Source organism: Nomascus leucogenys, chromosome 13, assembly GCF_006542625.1.
Source record: "Nomascus leucogenys isolate Asia chromosome 13, Asia_NLE_v1, whole genome shotgun sequence".
In the NCBI taxonomy this organism is placed as follows: Eukaryota; Metazoa; Chordata; class Mammalia; order Primates; family Hylobatidae; genus Nomascus; species Nomascus leucogenys.
In genome coordinates this window covers 39,431,231-39,437,885 of record NC_044393.1, presented here as the reverse complement: position 1 = coordinate 39,437,885, position 6,655 = coordinate 39,431,231, and the positions used below count along the sequence as shown (strand labels likewise).

At 41.5% G+C, this 6,655-nt stretch overlaps 1 pseudogene; it reads right to left on the bottom strand.

Annotated features, from left to right (window-relative positions):
* Positions 1–255: 255 nt before the first annotated feature.
* LOC115837967 lies at positions 256–2,959 on the bottom strand (annotated as a pseudogene).
* Between the last annotated feature and the right edge of the window lie 3,696 nt (positions 2,960–6,655).

Genomic DNA, 6,655 nt, shown 5'->3' with positions numbered 1-6,655 from the left:
GCCAAAATGGTGAAACCCCATCTCTACTAAAAATACAAAAAATTAGCTGGGCGTGGTGGCATGCGCCTGTAATCCCAACTACTCTGGAGGCTGAGGCAGAGAATTGCTCAAACCTGGAGGGGCGGAGATTGCAGTGAGCTGAGACCACACCACTGCACTCCAGCCTGGGTGACAGAGTGAGACTCTGTCTCAAAAAAAAAAAAAAAAAAAAGCCTAAAGCTTAGTTTATTTAGGTCTTTAATCAAGAAATCTAAAGCTGCTAATCAGAGTTTTGAATCACCATTAGATGACTAGGCTAAAAACCTTGAGGTCATATGATGTGGATTTTAAAAGCTTTGTTTGAACTGTACTTTCTAACAGAGGGGATTCATTGGTGTCAGGTGATTAATCACAGGTTCAAGTGTGAGATACTGTATATACACAAACAAAACAGAGTAATAGGTATCATTTATAAGGATAAATAACATATGGTCCTGGTATATTCAAGTGGAATAATGTCTAATTTTTATGGGTGTACAATTAGTGATGGGCAGGGAGACAGATACAAATGACTAACCCAAAAGGGAGAACCTAACAAGGGCAATAGAAGAGATAAAAGTCCTGTGCCCTAGGGATGCAGCAGAAAGGGTGCTGGGAGGCTTTAGGGACCAGGTGGCATCTAGGTCAGATCAAGATATGAATGGATGTCAATGTTTGTGGGAGGGACTTTCAAGGCTGGAGAAAACAAAGTGAGCCAAAACACTGAGCCACAGTGTTTTGAGCCACAGGGAGTACTCCCTGCTCAGATGACAGTGAAGCATTTGTTCTGAGTAAAAATATGTAATCTAATAAAAGACTGCATAAAACACTGGAAAACCTCACGCAACAAGAGCAGGAAACAATGCTTGTGAGTATTTCTTAACAGCAATTCAAAAGAGTATCTGAGGAACGAACGAGAGAACAAAATATCTTCCTAAAGGCAGAGGCACCACATGCTCTTGGTGGAGGTTAAGTAGCCAAGGATCACACCGCAAGCCCACCTCCACTCTGAGACACCAGTCCCTTGGAATCAAATCCACAGCAAAAATCTTCCTCAATGGAAAATCTCTCCCTTCCCAAAATGTAAAAAAAAAAAACAATATAAGCAAACAAAACTGAAAACAAAGAGATAATCAGAGCAAGCTTTAGCCTCTCATACTTCACCTATGCCCCAACTGCCATGTTACTGAGAACAGGGTCTGCCCCATTACTTAAATGGATTCATTACTGCAGAACATGACAAAATTTAGCATATCACTGATCCTACTATGTCCCTCCCTATTAAAAAAAAAGTAAACAAACACCACACAAAATATAACCTTACCCTGAATAAAAGTCAGCATGGACCTAAGGATCCTACTGTAATGTGACTACCCTAACCCAGGAAACCTTAATCCTGTTCTGAGCTATTCACACAAAAAATCCCCATTCTAAGAGCTTTGGAAGCAGTACAAACATTGTTGCATTAGATTCCTCTTTTGAGGTATTCTGAAGCCTTGAAACACAGCAAATTTACATATTTTTCTATACTACCACTGAAGGGTAATTATCATAAAAGGCCTACAGCCAAAATCCTCATCCCCTGATTCTCTTTCCCTCAGATCAAATAATAGGAAACACACACAAAAAGATGAAAAGTCATACAAAAATAAAAACATAGAATCTGTAAGTGTCATCACACTAACAGTCTTAACTGTGCTAAAGAGAAAAAGAATGTATTTGGTTTACTCAAGCTCTGGGCATTTTATAAAGTACTCAAGACATTAACAGCTTATAAAAATAGTGAAAAAAATTTAGGGGGGAGCATAAAACTAACTCCTTCGTTCAAAATGCCAAGTTCACAAGAAGGGATTTGTGGCAAACTGCACAGGGTTGCCTCAGACACCAGCCCAATCTCGGGCTGACGGCCTTGGCCTTTGTGCTCAAGTCAGCTTCTGAGGTGCAGGGATGTTGGCAGATGCCTGCTTGAGGTACGTGGAGGAGCCCTGAGGGCTGCTGCCTGGTGTTCTGTGCTGCACATTTGATGCCCTTCAGCACCTGTTGCCAATGCCTCAGCTTTGTCAAGTGCTTCTGGACCAGTGTGTGTTTCTGTTGTAATTCATTCCTTAGTTCTGAGACATCCTCTTTGGTAACTTGCTCTGGTGTGTGGACAAATAATTGCAATCGTTTTTTGTAGGAAAACATTCTGCCTCTGTTGCAATATCCAGAAACTCCTAGACATACTGATCAATAGCAGTTTGAATGTTTTCCTGGTCAGTGCCATTGACATAGTCCTGACTCACCAGAGAAGCAAAGCAAGCCTCGAAAGATGACTCCCACTCATTCACCAGGTACTGTTAGAAGGTCTCAGAGTATCTGGTGCTGCCTGAAGAAGTGAAGCCTGGCCCCGGAGCTCCAATGTGGGTAGTGGGGGCCCTGGTGGCTGCCAAGAGAACATACCACCTAGTGGAGCCACCATGTCTAGAACAGCCTGTGTTTCTTTATGATTCAATCTTGTTATATAAAATGCAGCTAGGAATTTATTCATTTCCTCTAGGTTTTCCACTTTGTTAGTGTATGATTGTTCATAAGAGTCTCTAATGAACCTTTGCATTTTTGTGGAATCAGTTGTAATGTTTCCTTTTTCATTTCTAATTTTATTTATTTGGGTCTTCCTCTTTTTATTGTTGGTTAGTCTAGCTACTGGTTTATTGATTTTCTTTATCTTAAAAAACAACAACAATAACTTTCCCTGTCATTGTTTCCTTGTAGATTTTGTCTCTATTTTGTTTTATTCTGCTCTGATCTTTATTATGTCTTCTTTTTACTAATTCGGGGTTTGTTTTTTCTTTCCTTGAGGTGTCTCATTAGGTTATTTGAAGTCTTTCTGCTTTTTGACTCTAGTTATTTATTGTTACAAATTTCCCTCATGGCAATACTTTTGTTGTATCCCATAGGTTTTGAGATGTGTGTTTCCAATATTTTTTACTTGAAGAAATGTTTTTATTTCCTTCTTAATTTCTTCATTGACCATCATTCAGGAATATGTTAATTTCCATGTATTTGTAGTTTCTAAAGTTCCTCATTATTGATTTCTAGTTTTATTCCATTGTTGTCTGAGAAGATGCTAGATGTGATTTCAATTTTTTTTTTTTTTTTGAGACGGAGTCTCACTCTATCGCCTAGGCTGGAGTGCAGTGGCATGATCTCGGCTCACTGCAAGCTCACCCTCCTGGGTTCACGCCATTCTCTTGCCTCAGCCTCCCGAGTAGCTGGGACTACAAGTGCCCACCACCACGCCCAGCTAATTTTTTGTATTTTTAGTAGAGACGGGCTTTCACTGTGTTAGCCTGGACGGTCTCGAACTCCTGATCTTGTGATCCGCCCGCCTTGGTGTCCCAAAGTGCTGGGATTACAGGCATGAGCCACTGCGCCCAGCCTTAATTTTTAAAAAATTTGTTGAGGCCAGGCTTGGTGGCTCACGCCTGTAATCCTAGTATTTTGGAATCTGAGGATCCTTAAGTGGGAGGATTGTTTGAGGCCAAGAGTTTGAGACCAGACTGGGCAACATAGTGAGACATTGTCTCTACAAAAAGTTGAAAATTAGCTAGGCATTGTGGTGTGCACCTATAGTGCTTGTTACTTGGGAGGCTGAAGAGGGGATCATTTGAGCTCAGGAGTTCAAGGCTGCAGTGAGCTATGATCACAGCACTGCACTCCTGCCTGGATGACAGAGCGAGACTGTGTCTAAAAAAAAAAAAATGTTGAGACTTGTTTTGTGGCCTAATGTATGGTCTACCCTGGAGAATGTCCCAAGTGCTGATCAGAAGAATGTGTGTTCTACAGCTGTTGGATAAAAGATTCTGAAAATGTCTGTTAGATCCATTTGGTCTAAAGTGCAGTTTAAATCCAGTGTTTGTTGATTTTCTGTTTAGATGATCAAATGCTGACAGTGAAGTTCTCAATAGTTATTTTCTTGGAATCTTTATTTTTATAGTGAACAATATTTGCTTTATGTATCTGAGTGCTCTGTTGTTGGGTATATATATATTTAGAGTTATCTACTCTTACACTCCGGTAGCATTTTTGCTATGAAGTGAATCTCCTGGGTTGGATGTTATATTACTTGGTATTTCATGTCTTTGGATCAGGCGTGAATAATAGTGCTGGCTGAGCCTTACAGGACTAGAAAGGCAAATCCATGTTTGGAATAAATCCAGGTATTTATCCCTGTGAGGTTGAACCACTGTACTTTAGAGAATGGCAGGTGGCTGATGTAATCAATTTGTCCCTAAGTAAGTAGTTTATTTTCTTGAGGAATAGTGTCACATTAGGGACTCAACTTTCTGCTGATACATGCTGGGTAGTTCTTGGCAATTCTTTAGGTATCTATGTACCATTTTCCTCCTTTATCGAGACCAACACTTGCGCACTGGGTTATCCTTAGACATAATCATAATTACTGGCCTGGTGGCTGGGAGAGGAGGTTGGACCAGCTTCTGGGAGAGCAGCACCTGTTCCTTTGTGAACATAATTTGTAGGTACAGTACAAAATGAAAATATGGGGACCTTTGTTCAAAAGGTAGAGGAAAACATGCCATAAAAACAAAGTTTCTTTTTTTCTGTGGTCCTTTTCTCTTGCTTAAGTGTTTTAAATAATATATATAAGGCCGCACACGGTGGCTCATGCCTGTAATCCCAGCACTTTGGGGGCTGAGGTGGGTGGATCACGAGGTCAGGAGTTTGAGATCAGTCCGGCCAATATGGTGAAACCCTGTCTCTACTAAAAATACAAAAATTAGCCAGGCATGGTGGTGCACGCCTGTCATCCCAGCTACTTGGGAGGCTGCGGCAGGAGAATTGCTTGAATCCAGGAGGCAGATGTTGCAGTGACCTGAGATCATGCCACTGCACTCCAGCCTGGGCAACAGAGCGTGACTCCATCTCAAAAGAAAAAAAAAGTATATATTTATACACATATAAATAAAATTATGTATATATAATGTATATTTATGTGTGTGTGTGGGTGTGTATATATATTTGTCGACCTTTCGTGTTCATCATTATATTGTGCATTGCCCATTTAAATCAGCACAATCAGTGAAATGACACAATTTCTACTTTGTTGCTCCTATTAGGATGTTTTTTTTAGAACGTTAGAAATGTTGCAGAAACTAATTCAGCCTTTTGTTTTTGTTTTTTTTAGATAAGGTCTCGCTCTATTGCCCAGGCTTGAGTACAGTGGCGCAATCACAGCTCACTGCAGCCTCAACTTCCCAGGCTCAGGTGATCCTCCCATCTCAGCCTCCCAAGTAGCTTGGACTACAGCCATGTGCCACCACACCTGGCTAGTTTTTTGTAGAGATGGGATTTTGCCACACTGGCCAGGCTGGTCTTCAATTCCTATGCTCAAGCAATCCAACCAACTTGGCATCAGAAAGTGTTGGGATTATAGACGTGAACCACTGTGTCTAATGTTTAATTCAACTGTTTTACTTCACTTCTCCATATGCACATTCTACCAGTGCACTCTAACTTCAGGTTGAGTAAGAAACAGAGAAAAAGTAGCTATGAGTTGCCTTATGTTTCCAATCCCTTCTGTGTGATCATCTTCAACACAAGTGGTTGGCTAATAAGAGGAACTTGAGCAGGAAATGCGTTGACTGGGTTCCTTGGCTGTTTATGCTAAGACATTGTCTTCTGAGTTCAAATCAAATTCTGGGTCCAAATGGACAGTGGTGTCTCTTGGGGCTGTCAGTGTCCCAGATTACTCAGATGTAAATGTGTTTAATATGGAAGAGGAGCACAGAATTCTGGTGAACCCACAATGTGCAGTGAAACTCAAAATAAGTATGAGGAAAGTTATGAAGTTGAAGGGCAAGCATCACAAATACCATTTACAAAAGGATAGGCATATTGCATGTATCTTCCCTGTGCTGGACAAGGGTTGTGTGCAGCTATGTAGGGCACATGCTCATTAAGCTGGCCTTCATTGTGAAGGTTCTGTGGTAATGAATGGTGGAAATGCTATTCATAAGGAAGGATGGGCCATCTCTACACACCCAGATGGTCTGTGGCTGGGAGCATAGCAGAGGCAATCTTGGGCATCCATGGAGATGTTCCTGTGTCATCTTTCAGGATCCCAGATTTTCCTCACAAAGGGTCCGACCTCTACAAAATAGACATGCATTAGCTGAGCATTTCAACATCTGTAGAGCTCTGCCACTCTAACTACAAGGGCTTCAGCCCACATATTTGGGCAATAATTCCGCCTTCTATCCAAGAAGATAAAGGCCTTGTAAGCACTTACCAAGGAGTCCTGGTTTACTTAACCATTAACTGTTTGCTAATGGCTGAATGAAGTCTTCAGTTTCTCAAGGTCCTTCTGCAGGAGGTAATGCAGATCGGCGATAATCAGTCTACTCTGTTCTTTGTAGGCACTTTCCCTACATTTTCAAAGGCCTGCATCATCACACCTGCTGCAACATTCTCTATCATTGAGGCATTTTCTCAGGAAATCACCTGTGAAATATTTTGCAGCTAACCACCTACCTGTGCCCCACCAGCCAACCTGCGTTACTCCTGCCAGGCAGGTGAGTGGTCCCCAGATCCCTATCTTACCACCTGTTTTGTCAGACTGTTCTTGGTATCAGCTGTG